General features: G+C 38.1%; 1 protein-coding gene, 1 non-coding gene and 1 pseudogene across 11 annotated transcripts in view; 2 read left to right on the forward strand and 1 right to left on the reverse strand.

Annotated features, from left to right (window-relative positions):
- Nucleotides 1–27,960, reverse strand: part of CDK14 (cyclin dependent kinase 14) — a 621,661-nt gene that overhangs the window by 523,681 nt on the left and 70,020 nt on the right. The gene's annotated exons all lie outside the window — the stretch shown is intronic.
- LOC118143828 (putative elongation factor 1-alpha-like 3 pseudogene) lies at nt 43–27,747 on the forward strand (annotated as a pseudogene).
- Nucleotides 16,822–16,956, forward strand: LOC118143998 (small nucleolar RNA SNORA48). Its single transcript, XR_004728471.1, has one exon. It is a non-coding gene; the product is annotated as a small nucleolar RNA SNORA48 (small nucleolar RNA).

The raw sequence follows: 27,960 nt of genomic DNA on the forward strand, positions 1-27,960 counted from the left end.
GGATGGATGGATGGATGGTTGGATGGATGGATGGATGGATGGATGGACGGACGGACGGACAGACAGACAGGTAAGCTTTAAAGAACCATAAACATGGTGTGGTGGTTTTAAAATATGTACCCAAATTCTTTGATATGCCTCACTTCAAAAAGCAAATCTTAATTCCCTTCCCCTTTGGTATGGGAATCACTTGATTCCCCTTTGGTATTGGAATACCAAATAGGAAATTCAGCAATAGGAAACTACTGAAGCTGGATACCTACATGGGGGTGGAGACATAAGAATAGGCTGGACAGGAACTAGAAAGAATGACACTTCTCTGAGTAAATGTTTTCATAAAGTTTGACTTTTTGAAGGATGTTAATATTATTGACATCCAAAAAATAAAGTTAAACCAACAAGGATAGGGAAGAAGGAAAAAAACTGAAAGCAAACAAACAAATCCAAATTGAATTTGAAATGTATAATATAGCCCCACTTCCATGAAGAAGAAGAATGATAACTGAAATTATGGATGTTACCTGGTTTGGCAGTAATCATTTCTCACTATCTATATGTATATAAAAACATCATGTGTACACATTAAATATACACAATAAAAGAACAACTTACGCAAGTTTATGAACACAGTATTCTTGACTGGAGGACATTCTTGGTCAAAATGGGAAGAGAACTATAAACAACCCTAAACTCTTTTATTAGGTTTGATTTTGTAGTGTTATAGCACAACAATTCTCAAACTACTTTACATATACTATAGATTTTACAAACAAGTAAACATACTGAAGTCCTTGGAAATTAGTGTTCTTACCATGGAAGAAATAAAAAACCACTATAGGGACGGATTCAAATTAAAGTTATATGTGGACGCAACAATTCTAAAATATGTATGTGCACATGCATGTGCACATATACATATACAAGCATATGAATGTATATATGAATGCATATGATTATATACATATATACATTTTCTAGCTCTATCTGCTCAAAGGACCTAAAAGCAGATTCCCCAGTACCAATGAACACATCTATCCAGAATTTTTTTGTGTGTGGGTTTTTTTGGAGACAGAGTCTTGCTGTGTCACCCAGGCAGGAGTGCAATGGGGCAATCTCTACTCACTGCAACCCACCTCCCAGATTCAAGCAATTCTCCTTCCTCAGCCTCCCGAGTAGCTGGGATTACAGGCATGTGCCACCATGCCCAGCTAATTTTTGTATTTTTAGTAGAGATGGAGTTTCACCATGTTGGCCAGGCTGGTCTCGAACTCCTGACTTCACATGATCCACCTGCCTTGGCCTTCGAAAGTGCTGGGATTACAAGCGTGGGCTACCATGCCTGGACCAGAATGTATTTCTAAAAGCATTCCCCATAAAGAGGAATGAGGGTCCATGGGGAAATGTTGAGGCACAAAGGCATAAGATACAAGCCTGCAAAATTTTGTTATGTCACCAAATAGGAAAGTGCTAAAATAATTGGGCATATCACAGAGACATAGAAGCCAACTTGAAGAGGATCCTATTTGCCCATTCAGATAATCTGAACACCAAAATTATTCTTAAAAACAGTAATTAATTATAAACCATTGCGGGAAAATGGGAATCTGTAAGTTCACACCAGAAATAAATGAATAAAGAAAGAAGGAAAAGACAGGGATCCTGTACATGAGAAGGACAAGGGTCAATTTGCAGGAAAACATCATGAGAGAAACGTCATCATTTGGTAACCACCACAGTAAAGAACAATCGATGAATGCTAAATCTAGGTGGAAATATTTTAATGAGGAGCAAGATATCTGTATGGAATAAAAATATCTCCCCACAGATTGTCCACAGTAGCAAGAGGAAAAAATAGCATAAAGAAATCGACTAACACCTTGACTTGATGATCAAAATTAGCATCAAAACTGAGAAGCAGATGGACACCATGTGCCTCCAGATGTGAAACCCTGAGGGCACAACATCAGTTATGTAACACTCCTGCAGGGAACATATAACCTAACACTAAAACAAGCCAAAACATTACATAAACATAACATGAGGGACATTCCACTTTTTAAGAAGACTTATATTTTAAAATGTCAATTATAAATATAGAAGAAGGCTGAAGAACCATGCCAAATTAAAGGAGACTAGAAAGACTTGACAAGTAAATGTAATGTGTGATTCTAGATTTGGTTCTGCACTGAGGTAAAAAGAAGCCATAAAAGGTGGTATTGGGTTAACTGACAGAATTGGAAAACAAACCAATCCTGGCAATTAATGCAGGTAAGTATTGGATCTGAAGTTGATAGCTTCAGATATGCTGAATAGGCATAAACATACTAAAGCTCATAACTGTACTGCATCATGTAAGAGGATATCTTTATTCCTAAGAAATATAAACTATCTTACATGTAACTTACTTTCAAATAGTTCAAAAAAAAGAGATTATATGTCTGTCTATATACACATACAATAGACAGACAGATGATTGACTGACTGATTGATTGATAATAAAAGAAGAACATAGGACAAAGGAGAATTAAAACTCTGCCCTTAATGCACTCTTGTAAAATAAAGGATATTTTAGTATTCTCTGCATTCTTCTTACAGGTTTTCAATTTTAAATTATTTCTGAAGAAAACGTTTTAAAATGTACTTAGCTTACTTCTACACAAACAGGTCAAATCTTCTTTTAGATATTTATACATTTTCCCTTAAAGGCTTTTCCAGGTTATTATTGTTTTCTGGATGTGTTCTTACTAGATAATGAAAAGGTAAACTTTAATATTCAGGACCTCTAACTAGGTTATTGAAAATAATAAATTAATGAGGCTCAAATACATCCTCTGTGCATAAACAGATCCTGGCAATTAATGCAGATACAGGTAAAGAATGTAAAGTAATACTCTACCACTATTAATGCAGTAGATACCACAGTAAATGGACAAAGTGAAAATGTTACTTAAAATGGTGAAACAAAAATAAATTATTTTAAAAATGCCTTAAATTTTTTAGTTAACCTAATTCTTATAAATAGACATTTAATCAAGTATCTTTTGAAGTGGAGTGAAGAATTTTTCTTTGAAGATGGTCCAGGAATTGAGCTATTTTTTTTTTCATATTAAACAAAACCAAAGCATCATCTACAAATTCCAGTAACAGGTTTCATAAGGGAAGGATTTAAAGACACTAGGGCTGAAGTCTTCTAAATTTGTGCAGTCTTTAGAGTTGTCTCTCCTACATTTGAATCAATAAAAGAAGTTTAGTAACATACCTATATCCCATTTTTAATGCAATCCCTTCTTTTTCAGAGAAAAAAAATACATTCTTTTTTTATGGACTTATATTTTATCAGTTAAGTGTTATTTCTGTGATTACAAGTACAATGGGCATAAATATGCAGCTGGACAGTACAAGCAGCAGTACATAGGCATCCCAGAGAGCAGATGAGCACCACCAGTCAGTATGTTCTGAGAGAGAATGAAAAGGACTCGTTCATCCCACGAGTCTATTAAGTGGAGGTCAGTTACAGTGTCTGAAAGGCACCTAAATGGAGTCACCTCTACCATGTCTGTAATGAAAATATTTGTCTCAAATAAGTGAACTAAGGACTTCCTGAATAGCTCTCAGTTTGCCAAAAGTACACAGGGATTAAAGTGACACTTGATCAAGTTTACAGGTAACCTCAGTTAAGAGCCTCCCTGTTCTCCAAAAGACCAAGAATACAGGAAAGCAAAAATACCTGGTGCCAGGCGATATACAATAGTTTGAAATATATGTCCGGAAGTAGTAAGTCTAAGTTAAAGTATTTCATAAAAAAAACAGAAATATGCAAATCAAAAGGGAATAAAAGAAGAACATAGGACAAGAGGAGAATTAAAACTCTGCCCTTGATGCACTCTTGTAAAATAAATAAATATATCCTTATTTTCAAATACGTATATACTTCCCAATGAAGTATTTGTCTCTTTACAAAATCCATTTAAAAAAATACTTTAATTTTCCAACAGAGTTTTTGGAAAATGTGTTGTGTACGTAACCATGTTATAAAGTATATCTGGATATGTCCAAAATCTGGTTTGCCCTACCATTTAAAGGTTTCAAACCATTAAAAGTGAGTTCTTTCGTCTTCTAATTTGTGATAGCAATAATGTTTCCATTAGGAAGAAACATGTCAATAAAATAATAATAGCTGGAGCTAACTTCTATGGCTGCCACCTCTTTTTCACTCTAAAAGACTCAAAGGAACAAAAGTATCCAAACACTCCCTCAGCTGATCTGAATCACTACATATTATGCATATCTGATATGTGATGACAACGAGACGTGCAACTTAATGCACTGCCTTAAGTTATGAAGAGCCTACAGAGGAAATCTGATTAATTTGCCCAATAGATTTTTCCAACACAGTGTCTTTGAGAGCAAGACAAATAGAAACTCATTCTGTCTGGCCCGAGGGTCTCATCTGGCTTCTTCTACATCATGATTTTAAATTTATTATTCATGCTATATTTTATTTCTCCAATCAATGAAAAGCTGGTGCTCTTCCATTTACATTGTGTTATGAATGCAAAAATTTAATTATACCAAATAACATCTGAAGACCCAATATAACATTAAACTGAGTATCTTTAAATCAGACACTAGAAGCTATGTTTAATGATATAACAAAATTTAAATCATCTCAAAGAGACTGTCATAAAGTCCAAGGCAGATATAAACTGAGGTCCTTGTAATATCATTAGCTGAAACAAAAAGGGGATACTACTGCTATAACCCCCTTATACTCTATTACACATAGTAATTTTTAATTACATCTAAAGCACCAGGAGAAAAATAATGAAAACAATAGCCTCCAAGAGCCACAGCACATTTTTGAGTTGGAGACATCCATCCTCCACACTTTGAGACAGTTTCTTTAATAGCCTATGCTGACTATAAAACTATATAGCAAAAGATCATTTTTAAAAATCCATTCTTAAAAATGACAGATTCAATGACTTGTACAACAAATCATATAGCATAGCTGTACTATTCCAGTAAAAATTGACAGATTTGTTAAAAAAGTAAACTACCTTTGATTCAATGAAACTATTGGAGTCACTAAAGAGCACTTCTAGCATATTCACAATGTACAGAATATTTTAAGAGACTCAAAAATTATACCAGTAGGCTCTCCATTTCTTTGTAATATTAGATGTAACTCTCTTTTAAAATAAACTGCTTTGGGGACTCGTGCTTCTAGAGGTTCTTGGAAGGAATATATGATAGACAACTTGACAAAATATACATTTATTTGGTGAGGGATAATGTTCATTACAGGTTATTAAAGAGATAGTATATTACCTACACTAATAACATTGATACTATTATCAAACACACATAGAAATACTTTGGGTGAATTATCAAAAAAAGAAAACTTAAGTAAAAAGCTTTGAAATGTTTGTTTGAATATGTAATTCAGATTATTTTGTTAATTCAAGTTGCAATCGGTTAATATGGTTTAAGCCAATCATACTATCTCTGAGCTGGATTTAAGAACTGTTCCTGGTGGGTAGAGTAGCTAACATCAGTAATCCTAGCATTTAAGAGGCAGATGCAGAAGGATAACTTGAGCTCAGGAATTCAACACCAGCCTGGGTAACATACCAAGACCTCATTTCTACAAAAAAATGTTTAAAAATTAGCTGGGCATGGTGGCACGTGCCTGTAGTCCCAGCTACTTGAGAGGCTGAGGTGGGAGGACTGCTTGAGACTGGGAGGCTGAGGCTGAAGAGAGCCATGTTCACGCCACTGCACTCCAGCCTAGGCAATAGACTGAGACCCTGTCCTAAGATGAAAAAAAAAAACCTGTTTCCAACTCTTTTTGCAACTCTTCCTGATACAATTGTTTTGAAGGCTATTGAATTTAGGTGGATAATTACTCTCTTGTTCTTATTATTTCAAATACAGAAGCAACTTCTTAAGGAACTGTTTATGTCATGATTTGCATCCTTAGCACCTGGCAAATAATAGCTAGTGCTGATGAATGGATGGATGGATGGACGAACGAATAAAACAATGAACCAATTACGATTTCTGAGTTTATATGGTGATTACCCTACACTTGTTCTTGTGCAATCCTCCTTCATTAAACCCTAATATTTTTTTTAAAAATGAAAAGTAAGGTGATACACTGAGGCTTTTCACAGCAAGTGGGCCAGACAAACCACTTCCACTCTCTCCCCCCTCTGCAATTCTGCTTAGTCTTGGAGAACCCACCAACCCCCCATCTTCCAATGCTGTGGCTTCATTTGAAATCCTGAGCATAAGCAGGCTTCCCTTAAAGCTCCTATGTTATATGCTTCTAACAACACTGTTCCTCAACAGAGGCTGTGACTTTGCTCCACTTATTCTTACAATCAACTAATGACTAAAGACCAACTCTGCTCCTAATCATTCAAACTAAACAAATGCTTACAATTTCATTGCTGAGTCAGTCTCTCTGGCCCAAATGCTGACTCTGCCAAAGAGGTGACTCAGTGGCCCAGCTGCCTGCCAGCCACACAGATGGCACCACTGGGTGGTGCCATCCAGTGGGAATGGTGTCATCCTAACCCATTCCCCTGACAGCCTAAAGAAATGACATGCCCTAGAGCAGGGCACTAAGGCATCAACCACGGAGACCTGACATTTGTAACACTTGCTCCCATTTCCCCCTTCTATTAAACAAAGGGATAAGATTTGTCAATGTCCCTAAAATGGAAAAAAATCAAGTCATTTTAGGCACCAAAACATCTACTTCAGAGAAAAGAAGTTTGATTATAAAGGCATCGGGCACAGCTGGTAGGCTTTCCTCCTCCTATTCACAAGGAAAAAAAACGGCTTCCAGGAAAATATATTATGTATTCTTCTCCATCACCTCCAAAAGGCAAAGTGATTTGGTGTTTTCCCCTTTTAGTGAATACGCAAAAGAGGCTCAATAAAATCACTATCAGGTTAGATTTTTAGAACGTAACTGAAACCAAGATTTTACAAACATCTATTTTCTTTAAATAAGGAGATAACAGCCTGCAACACAATAAGAAAGTGTGAAAATTACCAAAAGACTTTGGCAGCCTAACTTTAAGACACCTTTGTTTGGAAAAAGTAAAAACCAGTATGAAACTATTACAAGGAGCTCAAGTTTCACAGTAAGTTTTAAAGAAACCAATATATTTTGGAGGGAATTGGAAGGTAGGTGAATGTCAGAAAATTGTATTTCAGGATTTATCACTCTGACTGCTTAAACAAGACTACCAGCCTTTACAGTACAATACTCTGTTACTCGGTATTTGTCTAAGCATTTGTAATGCCAAGTGGATCTAGGAAAGTCTTTTCTTATTTGCTTCCAAAACAAGCAGTGATGTATCAAATTTTGAAGAAAATCCTAAAATACCTAGTAAGATTTCAAAATGATCTATGTCAAAGTTAAATATAACAGACATGGTAAACTTGTATACATCATTACTTCCCTTCATTCTTCAAGCTATCAGAAATGTCAAACACATTTTAAAAAAAGAAAAACTTGATATACAACTGAACAAACATGTAGAAAGTATGGCAAGGCTAGTTTCTTTGGTTTTAATCTGTGGCCCTGCCCTTTCTTCTCTGAAGAGCCTTGAAACATTTGGGACTGAGCCAGGTGCAGTGGCTCATGTCTGTAATCCCAGCATTTTGGGAGGCCAAGGCAGGAAGATACCTTGATCCCAGGAGTTTGAGATCAGCTTGGGCAACATAGTGAGACCCCCAAAAAATGAGCAAAACTAGCCATGTGTGGTGGTGTCCATCTGTAACCCCAGCTACTCCCAAGGCTGAGGTGGAAAGATGGCTTGGCCCAAAAGGTTGAGGCTGCACTAAGCCAAGATCACACCACCGCACTCCAGCCTGGGTGACAGAGACGCTGGCTCAAAAAAAATGAAACATTTAGACTGGTCCTGGAGTTGCAGATGCCAACTGTAACCTACCTCCTATCACCCTCCCCTCCCTCACCCCACCCAGGCCCTCCCTACAACTTCCTCCTATAAGTGCACAGGGTCCTTACACTAGCTATTCCTTTTGCTAGGTACACTCTTCCATTAACATCCCTACAGCTCCCTCACAGTCTTTACACCAATTTTCCAAAATGAGTTTCTCAGGGAGGCCCTTCTTGACAACTCCATCAAGAATGGAAAGCCTCCCTCAACACCTCGTATCTCCTTTTCCTGCTTTAATGTGTTCTCCTTAGCAACTATTACTATCTTACATACCATTTAGACTATTAATTTTGCTTACTATCTCCACTAAAATGCAAGCCTTATGACTCTATGAAAGCAGGGACTTGTGTCTGATTTACTCAATACTGCATTTTCAGTGCTTAAGAGAGTTATGGGCATATAGTATGTGCTCAAAAAAGTATTTACTGAAGGAATAAATGAATCTACACAATGGCTATTCTTCGGAGGGTTTCCAGACTGCCTTCTTGATGAAATGTAGTTTGCTAACTCCATCTTGAAGGCCCTTTGCCTAGTCAAACATTCTAAATGTCACCTGCATCCCCTCCTCTTCTATAATAGTTTCTTCTTTCCTGCCTTGACAGTTTTAGGTCTTATTAAAATGGACTTTTATAAGCAATCTTAAATAACTTCTAAAAGTAAGCAAAATGTAAAGAAATCAATAGGCAGCAGCAAGATTTCAGCTGCCATGAAAGGTTTTCTCTGTTTTGCATGTTTTTGCAACCCATGAATCACGGAAAGGAGGCCAATACTTAACTGATTTAGAAAACAGCCCATTTGTATATGTGTTTGCATATATGCAGAAAAGAGAACAAATTATTAATAAACAGATGCATTAAATTGTTTCCATTTCTCTGATAGATTCAAGAAGGTGTTGTTTTAAAGTTTTATAAATTCTTACAGAGTTACAGTTGGCTGATTATTTAAAAGTTATAGGGCACATTCCATCCTGTCAACTTTATAACAGCCAAAGTTAACTGTTGATGACACTTTGCTAGCAATTATCAAATTTATATTTCAAGAAAAAAAGTGCTACATGATCTATGTCAACATTCATTTAGGGAAAAAAAAGTCCTATATTCAGGACTTCAAAGCATTCAAACAAATAAAAATACTTTTTAAAAGTCTGAAAGCAGAATAAAGGCCAGACTAACTATACCAGGTATAAGAAAGTGTTATAATATGGCTACAACAATGCTGTTTCTATAAAACAGCAGTTATGGCACAAGAATAGACATGTAGATAAATGGAAAATAATGCTTAGAGGAAGAAAAAAAATCCCTACTATATAGGAAAGGTTAAATGTATGGAAAAGAAAGGTTGAGTAGGCAAAATCCTAGGCTCTCTTATCCTCAAAACCATCTCCAACCCTAAGCCATCTCAGCACTAATCAGATCCAGGTTGTTGATAAGGCACACAAACTGGCCCTCTGTCTTAACCATGGCCAACCACCACATAATAAGAAAAAACTATTATCAATAAATGGAGCAACTGAAATGGACAATTTGGGAAAATAAAAAACTATTTAGATCTTATTCTACACCATATGTCAAAATATTTCAGATAGACAGAGCTGAGCACCACCTTCAGTTTGGGGTGTGGTGCTTCTGTCCAGGCAGGGGAAGAGAGGTGAGAAGACTGCCTGTTTGGTGGCTGAGCCAGACTGGGTGTGCTGGGGCGGTGTCCCAGCCTGTCCCAGGAGGTCTGGAGTGGCCAGTATGCAGGAAGAGGCAAGTGTGTCACTGTGGTTTCCACTCACCATTTTTTAAACTGCCTAGACCAAACTATTTTGGAAAAAGATCCTTACACAAACTGTAATTATGCATTTTGTGATATTTTTTAGCCCTCTTTGAGGGGAATCCTCCCTAAAACACCTAAATCTAAAAGTCTAAGTTTGTTTTGTTTTTACATTCCCATTTCCAAATATAATCATGGAAGCAAATTAAGCACTGAGGTTAGTCTACAGCTCATTTCTCCTCTCACACTGCACATGTCTACATCTGCAGAAATTCATCTTTCATACTCTTCAAGAGGAATTTGTGTTCCCACATTTCCTAACTGATTATCTTTAGCTATGGCTATCCCCTCTCTTGAGACTGATAAGATTTACTGAAGCTGAAACGTCTCATATAAACTCTGACAATCCTAGTAGGTGGTCCCCAGCCACCTTCCACCAGCTAGAGGCTCAACTAATCAGATTCTCCTTAATGGTCCTACTCTAGCTGATTCACATTTCAGTAATCAATACAGGGCTTTGTTCAAAGGCTGCATTTTGTTTCTTGCTACAGATAACCATATTCTTAAAAATAGTGTTTTATCCTTAAAAGCAGCCCTCTCATAAGACTCATTAACAACTTCTGTGCAATTTGATGTCCCCTTCCTTATGAACAATAGACTATCTCACTATAGAACCAGAGTCTAAGACAGCTTAATTAAGTGCCCAAATATCAAATAGTGTTTCCATAATAATACATTCATTCCACTGCAATTAGCACAACTGAACACTCTACAAAAGCTGTAAGTGGTGTGTCTATATGGAGTGACAAACAAGTTGTTAACTCAGCTTATTGGGTCCCTGATACCTATGAAAAATAAGTTTTAACCTTGATACAAGTCAGTGGATGTGAGAATACTTAAAAATGCATCAATTGCAGTACTCCATTATCTTAATGGTACAATCAACAGTAACTATGAAAGAAAAGTAAGGATATGTTGCACAACAAATAAGGCATGAAATTATACTTTTGTGATTTTATAAAACCATAGGTTTGTGATTGTTTACTTACAAACTTTTTTTAGGGTAATGATGTGTGTTGGAATATTTATCATACAGAAGTCAAAAGACTCCTAGACAAAATATTGTTAACAAGCACCATCTATTCTGTCTCTGGACAACAGACTTAGCTAATTTTTTTTTCTTTTGAGATAGAGTTTCCCGTGTCGCCCAGGCTGGAGTGCAATGGCATGATCTCAGCTCACTGCAATCTCTGACTCCAGGGTTCAAGCAATTCTCCTGCCTCAACCAGAGATGTGACAGATTACAGGCACCTGTCACCACATCTGGCTATTTTTGTATTTTTAGTAGAGATGGGGTTTCACCATGTTGGTCAGGCTGCTCTTGAACTCCTAACCTCAAGTAATCCACTCGTCTTTGCTGGGATTACAGGAGTGAGACACTGTGCTGAGGTGGGAGGACTCCTTGAGCCCAGGAGGTTGAGGCTGTGACTGTGCCACTGAGTGGGCAGTGATTGTGCCACTGCACTCCAGCCTGGGCAACAGAGAAAGAGGGAGAGGGGAGGGGGGAGGGAAGGAAGGGGAAGGGAGAGAAGGGGAGGAAGGCAAGGGGAGAGATGGGAAGGGGGGAGGGAGGAGATACGGAAGAGAGAGGGGAGAGCGAGGGAGGGAGGAAGGGAGGGAGGGAGGGAGGGAGGAAGGAAGGAAGGAAGGAAGGAAGGAAAGAGGAAAGAAGGAGGAAGGAAAAGAGGGAATGCAGGTTCTCATTCAGTTTTTAAAAATTCAAATTTGAATGTGGTCACATCTGTGATGTCTTTCCTGACCCATCCAGGATGTGAACATCACTCCCTCTTCCTTTCCCAACCTTTGATACCCTTATAATGGTACCTAACACACTGAAGTATACCCATATGTTTGTTTTCCTCTACTACTGCTCCTCCCTAGCCCTTAAGAATCACTGCCATAGAACCCTACAGCTTGATGGGAGAAGTCCCATCCCTTAAGCATGGAAAACTAATAAGAATGTGAGAACCACTGTCTTAGACAGTGTATGAGGAAATTAATTTAATAACTCTTTAGAATGGAACCATTTGTAAAGTTTCAGCTTCACAAATTAAAGTGAAATATTTTTTTCTCCACTCCTTAGTAGTAAATATACCATTCTATGTTAAAAGAAAAAAAAAAACAATGAGCATTTAAACTATGGCATCCTAAAATGTTTCCAGTATCTTAGAATAGTTTCCCCTCTGACCTATTCCTCTGTAATAGTGAAACATATACATGAATGTTTATAGCTACATTAGTCATAACAGCCAAAAGGCAAAAACAACCCAAATGCCCATCAACTAGATAAACGTATTTAAAAAACATGACCCAGGCAAGGTGGCTCAGGCCTGTAATCCCAGCACTTTGGGAGGTTGAGGTGGGTGGATTACGCAGGAGTTCAAGGCCAACCTGGGGAACATAGTGAGATCTCCATCTCTACAAAAATAAAAATAAAAAATTAGCCAGATGTGGTTAATTTTGATCACTTGAGACCAAGAGTTTGAGGCTGCAGTGAACTATGATCACACCATGGCACTCCAACCTGGATGAGAAAGTGAGACCAAATTTAAGAAAAAAAAATGCTGATGCATATGACATGAATGAACTTTGTAAATATTATGCTAAGTAAAAGAAGCTAGAGATGAAGATCACATATTATAATTGTATGACTCCATGAATTTTTTTGTTTGTTTGCTTGTTTTTGAAGACGGAGTTCGCTCTGTTGCCCAGGCTGGAGTGCAGTGACACAATCTCAGCTCACTGCAACCTCCACCTCCTAGGTACAAGTGATTCTCCTGCCTCAGCCCTCTAAGTAGCTGGGACTACAGGTGCACACCACCATGCCTGGCTAATTTTTGTATTTTTAGTAGAAATGGGGTTTCACCATGTTGGCCAGGCTGGTCTCGAACTCCTGACCTTGTGATCTGCCTGCCTTGGCCTCCCAAAGTGCTGGGATTATAGGCGTAAGCCACTGTGCCCGGCCCTCCATGTGTTTTTTTAAAAGGTCCAGAATAGGTAAATTAATCAAGACAGAAAGTTATTAGTAGTTGCTCACAGCTGAGAGGCAGGGAGGGAATGTAGCTAAAGGGTATAAGGATTCTTTCTGAGATGATGAAAGTGATCTAAAACTAACGGTGGTAATGGTTGTACAACCCTGTGAATACACTAAAAACCACAATTGTATGCTTAAAAATGGGTGAATTAGATGACATGTGAAATACGTATCAATAAAGATGTTACCCAAGAAAAAGAATATAGTATCTTCATATTCTGTATTCTTCTCTCTTTGCTTTACTCAGATTTCACCTATTTGCAGTCACCTTTCCACATTAGCTCCAAGTAACTCCAAAAGTTACTACTCTTCCTGCTTCACTCATCCCCCAAATGAACTACATTCACTACAGTGAAGATAACTGGTCAGAAACTCAATTCCTGAAATTCTGCCAAATGGCTCCTGGGCTCTAAACAGAGCAGAATAATTTGCAACTGGGCTTAAACACGTTTGTCTTTTTTAAGGCAGCCTGAGTTTTAAACAGCAAACTTTTAGTAGGCTTATACCATATCGACTGTCTGTTTTTACATATCATCTAGTAAACATGCTGAAGGAATGGCTTATTTGTTATGCAAGTTTCATAACCAAAACGGTCATAAAATTCATTAGAAACAATTCCATTGAGCATCAGGAGAGAGGTGAAGAAATGCCTACTGGTGATATATAAACCAAAGTGGGGGGCATTACTCTTTCCCCCACAATGCCATCAGCTGCCCCCTATTGAGCCACCCTAAGTAACACACAAGATAAAAATAGATGAGCTTGCATCAGAATGAAACTTCAAGACAAGCCATCTCGACTGCCACACAGATTTCCCTTCTGTGTTGTCCTATATAAAGATTTTCAGCACCACTGCAAAGGGCCAGACACTGGCTTTGCCTTAAGGGAAAAATTTTTCTCTTTCTTTCTTTTCTTTTTCTTTCTTTCTTTCTTTTGCTTTCTTTACTTCTTTCTTTCATTTGTTTACATTTTAACATTTTCTGAATTCCTTCTAATAACCTTATTCATGCCACAGTGAGCCTATATAATCTTCTTATCGATGTTGCAGAGGGGAGAAGGTTGTGGCTCAGTAATGAAGACCCCCCCCTTAAAAAATACAGTCATCTCCTAAGAGCAAGAATCTATGGCTTCTATGGATTACTTGATCTCAAATTCAGTATGGAGGAAATCCTGAATGCTGGGAATATGTGTGCTGACAATCTGCAAAAGGATCACAACTTCCCACCTGACTGAACAGACAGAGAGCACGATCTAGGTGGGAAATGGCAGCCATCCAGCCATTCCAGCAGAGCCTGGGTACCAAACTCACAACGATGAAAACATCCAGCTGGCAACCTGCTAAACAGAGAGTTCATTCACATAAAAACTTCCCCATTCCTTATATTTTTTTCTCAAAAACTTTACTGTTCAGCCCACTAGCTTTTGTTCTTAAGAAAGTTAATGCTGGAATGAGGTAAGATTTTGGGAGACTACTAAGAAGGGATAATTGAATTTTGAGATGCGAGAAGGATATGAGATTTGGGGAGGGCAAGGGCAGAATGATATGATTTGGATATCTATCCCACCCAAATTTCACGTTGAAATGTAAGACTCAATGTGAAAGGCTGGGCCTGTGGGAGGAGGTCTTTGGGTCATGGGGTGGATCCCTCATGTTTTGGTGTTGTCCTCATGATAGTGAGTTCTCACAGGATCTGGCTGTTTAAGGGTGTAGGATCTCCCATCATTCTCTCTTGCTCCTGCTCTTGCCATGTTATGTGCCTGCTCCCACTTTGCCCTCTGCCATGAGCAAAGGTTCTCTGAGGCCTCCACAGAAGCCAAGCAGATAGTAGCATTCATGCTCGTACAGCCTGCAAAACCATGAGCCATTTAAAACTCTTTTCTTTATAAATGACTCAGTCGCAGATATTTTTTAATAAAAATGCCAGAACGGTCTAACACAAAGCCTTAAATATGAGAAAATATGAAATTGTAGAAAGACTGCACCAAGGATAAAGAAACCAAGATTATAGTTCCAGCCCTGCTGTGTGGCTTTGGGCACATTCTTTAGCCTATCTGGGCTACAGTACTTTCTCCATGAAGTGAATTAGTTGAACTAAATGATCCCAAGTCTACAGAGGTAGGTCAACTTAAAGCACAGTACTACACTAGGAATTCATTCAAAAATACACTAAATAAAATAAGGTTCTGAAAAACTTAATGCCACTTCCCAAATTATATAACCTGCTACACTTACTTCCTACAGCCTCTGGATAGCTATTAGAAAAGTGCCATACCAATGGTAGAGTGTAACAACACATCCAACTACTATAAAATAGTGAAAATAACTCCTGCAGTCTACTGTGGAGGAATCTGTTTTGTTGTTTACAGAAAGCCCAAGTAAATGCAAATTTATCTTTCAACCCCAAATCAGAATTTATATTTTTTAATGACTTTTTCCAGTTCCCTAAATCCTCCCCAAGTTACCCACTCCTTCCTCTGTGCTGTCAATCTATATCAACACTTGCACTTGTCATTTATTGATTTATTCATGTCTGTCTCTCTCACCTTTAGTTTGTCAAGTCCACGAAAGCAGAAAATATCTTCTTAATCTTGTGTCCTCAGTTCCGAGCCCTAGATCTGTTTAACAGACACAACTATTTCAGCTGCAAATCTAAAAAGGAATGTACAGGCTCATGTATCTAAAAGGTCCAGAAATAGTCTAAGCTTCAGGCACAGCTAGATCCAGTTGTTTAATTAATAGTTAAGAATCTGTCTCTCTCCATCTCAGCTGACGTTTCTTCATGTTGGTTTCATAAATAGACACCACTTTCTGGTTGTAAGGCAGCAATATTGCAGGCTACAGCAGTTTTTTCTCACTAATTATAAGTATCTCTCTCATGACCCTTTTTTGTGTTTATGTCCATCTCTGAAACAATCATTGTGGCTCTAGACATACAATCCTCATTGGCCAAATTCATGCAATTTGCCCACTCCTGAGCAAGGTCAGCCTGTAGACTAAACAGTGGGGAGGGAGTTTCACAAAGAGCAAACCAAGTTCCATTTCCAGAAAAATAGAGAGGACACAGAAGGCAGAAACAGCAGATGTCCATTACAACTTGTTTGTTTGCTTAATTAAATGTAATTATGTTTGTAATAGAGACTTTGTCCTTTCATAGACTCTGATTGCACTACTACCTCATACACAAATAGATTCTAATAAATTATGTCAGATTAGTTAAGAATGAAGGAAGAGGAGTTGAGATGGTAGATGAGGTACACAAGTGGATACAGGCAAAGGGAAAATAGCAGTCTTTCTAGATCACCTTGAAAACTGAAATAAAATTCTACTTTTAAGTGTGTGAGGCCAGGCACAGTGGCTCATGCCTCTAATCCTAGGCATGGGAGGCCTTGGAGGCCAAGGAGGGGGATCATTTGAGTCCAGTGTGGGCAACAGAGTGAGACCCTGTCTCTAATAAATTTTTTTTTAAAAATAGCCAGGCATGATGGCCCAAACCTGCAATCCCAGATACTCAGGAGGCTGAGGCAGGAAGATTGCTTGAGCCCAGAAGACCAAGGCTGCAGTGAGCCATGCATACCATTACACTCCAGCCTGGGCAACAGAGCAAGGAACCATTTAAAAGAAAAAAAAAAGAATGTGAGTCCTTCCTTATGCCATATACAAAAATTAACTCAACATAAAGACCTAAATGTAAGAGCTAAAAGTATAAAACTCTCATAAAAATATAAAGAGATAAATCTATATGATCTCAGATTAGACAACAATTTAGACACCAAAAATACAAACAAAAGAAAAAATAGACAAATTGGACATAATCAATATTTAATACTTTGGTGCTTCAAGGCATAACATTATGAAAATGAAATGACAACCCAAAGAATAGAGAAAATATTTGCAATTCATTTATCTAATACAGGACCAGCAACCAGAATCTATAAAGAACTTTCTTCACAACTCAACAGTAAAAAGACAAATAACCTACTTAAAAACTAGGCTGTCCCTGACCTGAGTAGAGTGGCATCTGGTTGGTGGTGCCCATCTCATATCAGCCAGGGATAAAGCAACCCCTTGTTCATCCCAGCTTGGCTTTTGATCTGTGCCTATGCCTGGTTCATGCCTTGGACACATAGGTAAAAGAAAAAAAAAACTAGGCAAGGATTTGAATAGACATTTCTCCAAAGAAGATATGCAAATGGCCAATACTTAAATGAAAAAGTGCTTAACAGCCAGGCATGGTGGCTCACACCTGTAATCCTAGCACTTTGGGAGGCCGAGGAAGGTGGTTCACCTGAGGCCAGGAGTTCAAAACCAGCCTGGCCATCATGGTGAAAGACCATCTTAAAAAAAAAAAAAAGAAAGAAAGAAATAAAAAGTGCTTAAAACCATTAGTCAGTAGGGAAACACAAATAAAAATCACAATGAGATGTCACCACACATCCACTAAGATGGCCTAAATCAAACAGACAACAGGTATTGGTAAGGACATGGAGAAGTGCTGGCAGAAATGTAAAATGAAGCAATCATTTTAGAAAATGTTTGGCAGTTCCTCAAAAAGTTATAGTTATTATACAACCCAGCAACTCCACTAAGAGAAATTAAAACATACATCAACACAAAAACTTGTATATGAACTTCCTAACAACATTATTCATAATAGTCAAAAAGTTGAAACAACTCCAATGTCCATCAACTAATGAATGGATAAACAAATGGGAACTATCCCTACTATGGAATATAAAGCTATAAAAAGAAATTATAGAATATAAAGCTATAAAAAGAAATAAAGTACTGATACATCCTACAACATGGATGAACTTTGAAAACCTTAAGCTAAATGAAAGAGGCCAGTAAAGAAAAACCACATGGTGTCCAGAAGAGGCAAAATCCAAATGCAGAAATTATATTAGTAGAGGAAGGAAAAAATGGGGAGTAACTGCTAGTGAGTACAGGTACCTTTCAGGATGATAAAAATGTTCTGAAATTAGGGGTGATGGCTGCACAATTTTGTGAATACACTAAAAGCCCAATTGTACATTAAAAGAATAAATTTCATGGTATATTATTTCTATCTCAGTTTTTTTTAACTCAAATATGGGCTGGGTATTAGCCAAGGAATTATGATAATTTGGTAGGTCCAAAAATACTATTGAGGTAATACAAGGCAATGTCCCCTTTTATGAAGATGTACAATGAAAAAGAGTATAAAAGTGAAATGACATGATTTCTTGGATATGCTTTAAAATATTTCAGCATCACATGTATCCCCAAAAATATGTACAGCTATTACATATCAATTAAAAATAAATAAATAAAAATAAAATTGTTCAGCAAGAAAAAGATGATAAAGAAAGAATATGGTAAAACCTTGCTAAGTGTTGAATCTGAGTAATAAACATATGTGGATTCACTGTCCTCTCTACTTTTGAATGTGTTTGAAAATTTTCAGATAAAAAACTATTAAAAGAGATTACAATACAAAATGTGCATTTCTTGTGTTTGGACGATGTGGCAATCAGGCCAGCAATGGCTTTAATGATGCTCCACTGAAAACAAAGTAATACTGAAATACCGAAGCAATGCCATGGAATCCATTCACAGAGGAACAAAATCTGTCTGGTGTTTCCATTACTTCTAGGACATTCCTTTGTAAGATACTTCCTCTTCTTAACCAAAACCATGTTTTAAGGCAACATTTTCCCAAACTATGTTCTGCGCAACAACAGACATTTCTCGAGATATTAACAGATGTCTTCAAACCAAAGTTTTCCACAGTCAAATAAATTTGAGAAGTACTGCATCAAAGTTATAGCATTTGCTACACTAATTCTCAAAGCTGTTAATAGGCCCACATGTGCAACAAGTCTTCCAAAAAGGGCTCCAGTATGTCTCTTTTGGGAAACTGGTGTGAATCCACTTATTTCTATGACATAGCTACTTGTGAAGTACTTCATGGAAAGCCATAGGGTCACAACCCTGGCAGAGAATCAGAATCACTTCCACAGCCTGATATAAATAAAATTTTTGTCTGTTTTTTAAGATCAAACCTGATCCAGAGTTTATGAAATACTGTCTTAGAGATAAAGATTTGCTTAAGAAAAGACATCTGAGTTGGGCCTGGAAACAAAACAAGAAGTTAACCAAAAAAACGCTGTATTCAAGGCAACAGGAATAGCAGGTACAGGGATGTAAACATAAAAGGACCCATGAAGCACTTGGATACCAAGAGTAACCACCTATTACTGGGCAATGGAAGTATACCAGAGGATGAGGGCTGGCAGAAGATGAGGCTGCAGGTGCAGGCAGGGACCAGGCAGGGAACTGTGCTGGCCACTGTGAGAGCAATGGAAAAGGTCACTGAAGGACTAAATGAAGTGCTATGGTCACACCTATAGGTCCTTTTGGTGTCCCAAAATAGATGCACATCCATCCTGAAGCATGATGATTTTATTGGGGTAAGTCCTACGTCTATATCAGAACTGATCTGTTAAATGAAGCAACTTCCCTGTCTACATTTATAATTACTCAAACTTCAGCCAAGGTATAATTCACTTATGCAATACTACTACTCCTCTAACTAATGTTACTATGGGCTGCAAATACAGAAATTTTTAAATATGTAATTCTCTTATATTGCATACATTAGAAAATTCCTTTCCAAAATCTTGTTTTTCCCTGATGCCTGAATTTCTAGAAAGAAGAGGAGGCTTCAGGGATCTGCTACCACCTGAGAGAACTCTCCCTCATTACTTAGAAGCTACTCTATTATCATTTCTCCTGTTGCACTTTCAATTAACAACCCATACTGCAACTGAGGTTAAAAATTCTCCCCTCACAGCCTTTCTAGTGATTTGCTTTTTAGTTTGTTTGTTTGCTATTCATTGCACTTTTTTTTCCTGCTTTCTACTAAACTCCTCAAGGGCAAAAAACAACTGTGTATCATTCACCACTATATTCACAAAACCCAGCACAGCAACTGCCAGAGAGGGCAAAATAAATAAAAAATGAATAAGTGATTTTCACTTTTATTTATTTGTTTTTGGGGTGGGAGGGAAAGAGTCTTACTCTGTCACCTTGGCTGGAGTGCAGTAACACAATCTTAGCTCACTGCAACCTCTGCCTCCCGGGTTCAAGGGCTCCTCCGGCCTGAGTCTGCCAAGTAGCTGAGATTACAAGTAACTGCCACTACACCTAGCTGATTTTTTTCTTCTTTTTTGTATTTTTAGTAGTGACGGTGTTTCACTATGTTGGCCAGGCTGGTTTGGATCTCCTGACCTAGTGATTCACCCGCCTCAGCCTCCCAAAGTGCTGGGATTACAGCCATGAACCACCACATCTGGCCGAATGAGTGCTTTTTAAATACTATTAACAACAACATGATTTTTAAGCGACACTCAGAGGAAAAAAAAATCAATTTGGAAAGTTTTTAAGGAAAATGTAAAAAAGGTAAAAAGTGTAAAATTTAGTTACAGAAAATGTATTAGAAAATATTACTTCCAGATTGATAGTGTAAACAATTTTCACTGGAAACTCAGTATTTTTTGCAAAGTAATTTCTATTTTGCAAAGTAAAGGTACTATTAAAAATGCAAGCATTATCAAAGAGCTCTTGAACCATGAAAAGGAACAAAAATCTGTTTTCGTTTTATTCAAACCAAAGGTGACTGAAAGTTGCAGAGAATTTTGAGAGAGAGACTGAATAGAAGAGCATGACGAAAATATTTAAGCAGAAAGTTTGCTAATAACAATTCAATGCATTGGAATATTTCTAGTTTCTCACACTAGAAAAATGGAGACAAGAAAACAATGGTTTCTTCTTAGAGCTAACACAGAGGTATTGAGATTAAAAACTGATGGAGGGGAAGAACTGGAGAAGGTAGGTTGTGAACACACTAGCAGGAGCCCCACTCTCCTTGTTCACTGTGATAGACTCATCCATTAACAGGAGTTCCTTACTAAGTACCTAGACATCCTCTGTATGAAAGACAAGGTGAACCAAGATAAGTACATCTTAACGCTTTTCCCAAGCACTCAATTTCTGAGAGAGAATGTGAATATGTAATAAACAATTTTAAATAGTTCAAGGCAACACACAGGAAGTGATGTGATACGTAATGGTTTATATGGAGAGAGATTTCTGAAAGTTTGTGAGAAAGACGGGGGTGGGCCATATGGAGGTAACAGAACTCTATGTGTGTGTCTCTGTGTGTGTGTGTGTGTGTGTTTCCATCCTAGTTCCAATCACCCCAAAGTGTGTGTAGACATTCCACTCAATGCAAAGGGAAGGACAAAAGAAAAAGCACTTGCGTGCTAAGGCTAGGTTTCACATCCATTTCCTCTAGCCTTCACAGTAAAGGATATGCTCATATCTCCACTTCACAGAGGAGTAAACTGAACAGAGGGCATGAGCTGATCAGGTTGCACATAGCTAGAAAGTAGAGGAAGAGAAATGCAAATCAAAACCACATTGAGATATCATCTCACGCCAGTTAGAATGGCAATCATTAAAAAATCTGGAGACAACAGATGCTGGAGAGGATGTGGAGAAATAGGAATACTTTTACACTGTTGGTGGGAGTGTCAATTAGTTCAACCACTGTGGAAGACAGTGTGGCGATTCCTCAAGGACCTAGAAAAAGAAATTCCATTTGACCCAGCAATCCCATTACTGGGTATATATCCAAAAGATTATAAATCATTCCATTATAAAGACACATGCACACGTATGTTCATTGCAGCACTGTTTACAATAGCAAAGACCTGGAACCAACCCAAATGCCTATCAATGATAGACTAGACAAGGAAAATGTGGCACATATATACCATGGAATACTATGCAGCCATAAAAAACAATAAATTTTTGTCCTTTGCAGGGACATAGATGAGTCTGGAAACCATCATTCTCAGCAAACTGACACAAGAACAGAAAACCAAACACCACATGTTCTCACTCATAGGCAGGTGTTAAACAGTGAGAACACATGGGCACAGGGAGGGAAGTATCACACACTGGGGTCTGTTGGGGGGAATAGGGGAGGGACAGTGGGACTAGGGAGGTAGGGGAGGGATAACATGGGGAGAAATGCCAAATACAGGTGATGGGGAATGGAGGCAGCAAACCACATTGCCATGTAGGTACCTATGCAACAATCCTGCATGTTCTGCACATGTACCCCAGAACCTGCAGTGCAATAAAATATATAGAGAGATATAGATATAGATAGATATAGATATAAAATAAAAAGGGGGAGTGTGAAAGGAAGATGAGGCATATAAACCTACATTTTGGGTATAATGTACACTACTACTCAGGTGACAGGTGCACTAAAATCCTAGACTTCACCACTGTACAATTCATCTATGTAACCAAAAACCACATGTACCCCTAAAGCTATTGGAATAAAAACATTAAAAAAGAAAGAAAGGAAAGAAAAGAAAGAAAGAAAGAAAAAGAAAGAGAGAGAGAGAAAGAAAGAAAGAGGAGTCCAGATTCAAACCCATGATTATCTGGTACCAAAGTCTCTGCCCTTTTCATACTTGAGTTCTTCTTGAGAAAAAGCAATACAAGCAAGATGATGACTGTATAAACCTTTCTACAAATATTTCCTCTCTTATAAATTGGCTATCCAAAATTAAAAGGCAGCATCCAGCTGGTAATCCTAACAGCTCATGGTGCACTGCACCTGCCCTGTGCCAAGCACTGTTATAAGTACTTCACAAGTGCAAGCTCATAGCATCCTTGCATTTCTATGAGGAAGTAGATGTGATTTTACAAAGGAGGAAAGTGAAGCACAGAGAGGTTAAGTAATTGCCCAACATTACTCCTTTAATAAAAGACAGGGCCTTTTACAAGCATTATTTCACTCCCATGCCAATCAAGTATTCAAACGGATTCTTTAAATGTCCCCAGTGGTTCTCTGACTTTGCCAAGGGCACTTTCCTCAGGGAAGAGAATCAAGAGAAGAACATAGGACTTGTATTTCACTGGGACAGCATAACCTGGGTGCTGGTTCATGTATTATCACCCATGGGCTTTGTGACTTCTCACAAGTTACTTAGCTTCTCAGGGCCTCAGACTCTGTCACCTGTAAAACAAGGAGCTCATGATAAATGATACCAGAATTTCTTTCAGTTCTAAATGTCTGTGGTTTAAACTGACAGACTGCTTTATACCAATTCTCCTAAGTTCCAAACATGTGAAAGTGTTCCTCAAAGTATTGACAAAGTTGTTTAAAACAAAGAACACAAATGCTTTTTCCAAAGTGAAGTGACCTCAGGGAGGGTTGTGCTAATTTTTCTTACTCCTTTGTTGAAATACAATTTTGCTTTTATTTCCTGGAAGGACTCTAAAACTCCTGCCAGACACAGCTCTAGCATGCAGCATATTTAATCCTTTTGTAATGCAGGGGAGTTCTTTGACTACCACTAGGCGGTTGTTACAGTTGCTCCAGATCCTTGCCGTATGGGTAGGGCACTGTATGATTTGAGCCAGTCTTGCTGTATGAGATACAGCAACCTCTTGCACACAAGCATCAATACATTTACAACCTCCTAGACCCTCAAGTGACAACAGAATGATCAGTCCTAGCAACAGCGGCTGTAATAACACAAGCCAGGTTTTAAAGTGAAGAATGCTTACTGAAGTCCCAGCACACAAGGATTAGAAACCCTTTAAACTAGTCACCAGATGACACAGGAACAAGGCATGTCATCATAACCTCGGTGATAACACTGAGAGTTTGGTGGGTTAATGTCACCAGACATAGAAGACATGTGGTTAAATACAGGGTTATCTGAATATGTAGACTTAAAGACCATACCCCAGTCATGGCCCAATTTCATCACTAAGACTAGCACATATTCCAAATAACTTGTAACAACAGGTTCTATGAACCAAACTTACAAATAATTCTGCACAAGGACCTCGATGTATGGCTGTGCAGGTCATGTACTCACAATTCCAGAGGGTGTGATTTACATAAGCTATCTATGAATAGTGTCCCTTGGAGTTGTACGCTTCAGTGGCCTTGCTCAACACACTTCTAAAATAGCAATGAGGCTAGAAAAAAGAGCAGCAATAGGTATTTTGCAAAATAAGTTTTGTTTTGGCTTTTAATTTCAGGTTCAGAGAAAGCATTAGGCAAATTTCAGACTCTCAAGCATTTCCACAGGACTCTTGTAGCAGACATAGAATCACTGGGAAATAACTATATGATGAATGTCTGTTCCATCTCTAAAAGCCAAGCAGTCATGGTTGAAGGCACCTCACATAGTGGCTGCACTCCATGGTTTTGTCAGTTTCTACCTCCTCTGACTCAGGAGCCACTGCTTTACAGTTGGGCCACAAAAAGGTATTCAAGAAAGAAGGCCATTCCCTCCTCAAGGGTCCATTCACCTGAGACATGTGGTCAGTATGCATTTCCACAGGAGGCCCAAACAGTCACACTTCACTAAACTGATCCAACCAGGAGAAAGTCATTCAAAACCCATGGAAAAGTCAAAACTACAGAGTATGTTATATGAAATGTTTACTTTTCCACCATTTGAAGAGATCCAGACTAGGTTTCTGAAAGCCCATTGAATTGAATACAGTTTATAAACAGTAAACCATACAGAAAACATGTACCTATTTGGACTGTATGATACTGAAGTTGTACGTATCTATCAATATACATTATTTTATCCATTAGTCTGTCACATTTTGACACCAGAAATTCTCTTTTATCTTCCTACTGCACTTAGCAGGGTGCCAGGAACACATTAATAATAGTTACCACTTAATGTTGCATTTATCAGTTACTGAGTGACACATTCAATCTTTACAGCAAAACTAAGAGGTAGGCAATACTATTATTCTCATCTTAAAGAGGAAGAAACTAAGGCTGAGAGAAATTATGTAACTTGCCCAGGTTAGTAAATGGTAGAGCCAATATTTGAGTTAGTAAATAGATATTTGAGTTTGCCCATATTTGAGTTAGTAAATAGAATTAGTAAATGGTAGAGCAAATATTTGACCCCAGGGAGTGTGATGCTGCAATCTATGCTCTTAGCCATCACACTATTCTTTCTCAACATTCTACACATTCAATAACTGTTACTAAAATGATTAGGCATGGGTCCTTCATTACAGAAGTACTGCAAACCATTATCTTCTCCTAAATAGGTCAAACATTTATATCTATGCCACTAGTTTCTCAGAAAATGCTATTTAAGTTCAATCCTTATCCATTTCACAAGAATTTTTTCTAATTAGTAGAGTCCAAATTAATAAGATTGTGCTTTTACTGTTATAAGTCAATCCAAAAAATCTGCATACACGCACACGCACACACACAAATGCATGTACACACACGCACGCATGCACACAGAAGCATTCCCCAGCTCCAGGATTCCATCCCCACCCCACCAAAAACACCTCAGACTGCTGAGCTCTTTCTGAATTACTTGGAACTTTCCCACAGCCCTTTGTACCATTCTTGGACACTTTCCTTCATTTCTACCTTTTATCATTATTTGTATAAGCTTGACAAAACAGGGAAAATCAGAAGAATATCAAGAGTGGAGATTTTTATACCAGAATTTTTTTTCTTTTTTAACCAAAGGTACTGTTTCAGGGTAATATTCTTGCAAGCCAAGTTCATTATATCCTTATTTTAATAAGATCATTTCGGGTAACATTCATGGAATTATTAAACTATGTATATTTTTTAAAGTAGTTTCAGACTTCTGTCATTTCAGCAAGAAATATCTATTTATTGAACAAAAAGAAGCTGTTCTGCCTTAAAATTCTTCTGTCTCTTGCAGACAAATAAGCAGGAAGGCATATAATCTAACCCTTTGTGGTCTGACCATAATAAGGCCTGCAAAAATACTATAAACTCACAGAGATTATTGTCTTGCTTTGGGTTCATGAATTTTCCCCCAGATATCTTTAACACTTACTCAAAGTGCAGACTGTTATTTCAACCAATATTCTACCAACTTTCTGTGGACTCCCATTGTCTAGATTATACTGGGAATGCCACTTTATATACAAAGATTAACCAATGTATAGGTTTTAAGAACAAATGTACAAAGAAAGACTGTCATGCATTCTTTTAATCCCCAATGTTTTTAACACAATGTCCCCAAATCCAAAAACAAGTATTAATCATTTTTTAAATGTTTGTCCCATAATTTAAGGAGAATACCAGATACACTATTATTTTTAATTATTATCATCCTGGATCTATACTACATTGTAACTCTAATTCACTACTGGATAGAAACTACCAGAAGGAATGAAGAACCAAACACATTTATCAAAAGAAACTACCACTTTTTTTTTTTTTTTGCAACAGATTTGCTGCCAGAACATGGGTGTCATGAAAACTACCCCTAAAAGCCAATATCAAAAAGGAAAAGACTTGTACCAACATTGTCATCACCGGACATGTAGATTTGGGCAAGTCTACCCCTACTGGCCATCTAATCTACAAATGTGGTGGCACTGACAAAAGAACAATTGAAAAATTTGAGAAGGAGGCGGCTGAGATGAGAACGGGCTCCTTCAAGTAGGTCTGGGTCTTGGATAAACCGAAAGCCAAGCATGAACATGGTATCACTATTGATATCTCCTTGCGGAAATTCGAGACCAGCAAGTACTACGTGACTATCATTGATGCCCCAGGACACAGAGACTTCATCAAAAACATGATTATAGGGACATCTCAGATTGACTGTGCTGTCCAGATTGTTGCTGCTGCTGTTGGTGAATCTGAAGCTGGTCTCTCCAGGAATGGGCAGACCAAAGAGCATGCCCTTCTGGCTTACACACTGGGTGTAAAACAACTAATTGTTGGTATTAACAAAATGGATTCCACAGAGCCACCCAACAGCCAGAAAAGATATGAGGAAATCATTAAGGAAGTCAGCTCTTATATTAAGAAAATTGGCTACAACCCCAACACAGTAGCATTTGTGCCAATTTCTGGTTGGAATGATGACAACATGCTGGAGCCAAGTGCTAATATGCCTTGGTTCAAGGGATGGAAAGTCACCCGTGAAGATGGCAATGCCAGTGGAACCATACTGCTTGAGGCTCTGGACTGCATCCTACCACCAACTCACCCAACTGACAAGCCCTTGCGTCTGCCTCTTCGGGGTGTCTATAAAATTGGTGGTATTGGGCTCCTGATGGCCGAGTGGAGACTGATGTTCTCAAACCTGGTATGGTGGACACCTTTGCTCCAATCAATGTTACAAATGAAGTAAAATCTGTCAAAATGCCACCAAGAAGCTTTGAGTGAAGCTCTTCCTGGAGACAATGTGGGCTTCAATGTCAAGAATGTGTCTGTCAAGGATGTTCATCATGGCAACATTACTGGTGACAGCAAGAAGGACCCACCAATGGAAGCAAGCTTTACTGCTCAGGTGATTATCTTGAACCATCCAGGCCAAATCAACACTGGCTATGCTCCTGTAATGGATTGCCACATGGCTCACATTGCATGCAAGTTTGCTGAGCTGAAGGAAAAGACTGATCACCATTCTGGTAAAAAGCTGGAAGATGGCCCTAAATTCTTGAAGTCTGGTGATGCTGCCATCATTGATATGGTCCTTGATGCTGCCATCGTTGATATGGTTCCTGGAAAACCCATGTGTATTGACAGCTTCTCAGACTATCCATCTCTGGGTTGCTTTGCTGTTTGTGATATGAGACAGACAGTTGCGGTGGGTGCCATCTGAGTGGTGGACAAGAAGGCTGCTGGAGCTGGCAAGGTCACCAAGCCTGCCCAGAAACCTCAGAAGGCTAAATATATTATCCCTAATACCTGCCACCTAGGTCTTAATCAGTGGTGGAGGAAGAACAGTGTCAGAACTGTTTGTTTCAATCGGCCATTTAAGTTTAGTAGTAAAAGACTGGTTGATGATAACAATGCATAGTAAAACCTTCAAGGAGAATGTTTTGTGGATCACTTTGGGTTTTTTTTGCATGTGGCAGTTTTAAGTTATTAGATTTTAAAATCAGTACTTTTTAATAGAAACAACTTGACAAAAAATTTGTCACAGAATTTTGGGACCCATTAAAAAAGTTTAATGAGAAATAAAAAATTACCACTTATTCAGAAATGCTAAACTGATTATAGTTGCCATATG

The sequence above is a fragment of the Callithrix jacchus genome, chromosome 11, assembly GCF_049354715.1.
Source record: "Callithrix jacchus isolate 240 chromosome 11, calJac240_pri, whole genome shotgun sequence".
Taxonomy (NCBI): Eukaryota; Metazoa; Chordata; class Mammalia; order Primates; family Cebidae; genus Callithrix; species Callithrix jacchus.